Genomic DNA, 416 nt, shown 5'->3' on the forward strand with positions numbered 1-416 from the left:
AGAAGACCGCTTGTCCCTTGGTTTAATGATAGGAGTAAGAAGGCTATTAAAGAACGTCGTAAGGCATATAAAAAATTCACAAAATGTATGACGTCGGAAAACTTTATTGAATATAAAAAGCACTGGGCTATATGTAGAAATATGTTCAAACAAAGTAAGGTGGAGTCATGGAAAAATTATATTAGTTCCATTAACTCTTTTACCTCGTCAGCTGATGTGTGGAATAAAGTCCGCAAATTTACAAGAAATCCCTCCATTCCCTGTTACACCATATCGGTTAACGGAAAACTGACAGATAACCCATCAATAATTGCAAATACTTTTGCCAACTATTTCTCCGAAATATATTATTCCACTAAAAATAATAATTATGACGAAGCAATTGGTTCCGAAAGGACAGATAATGAAGCGGTCGT

Source organism: Halyomorpha halys, unplaced genomic scaffold, assembly GCF_000696795.3.
Source record: "Halyomorpha halys isolate HHAL.00 unplaced genomic scaffold, Hhal_1.1 Scaffold576.1, whole genome shotgun sequence".
NCBI classification, from domain to species: Eukaryota; Metazoa; Arthropoda; class Insecta; order Hemiptera; family Pentatomidae; genus Halyomorpha; species Halyomorpha halys.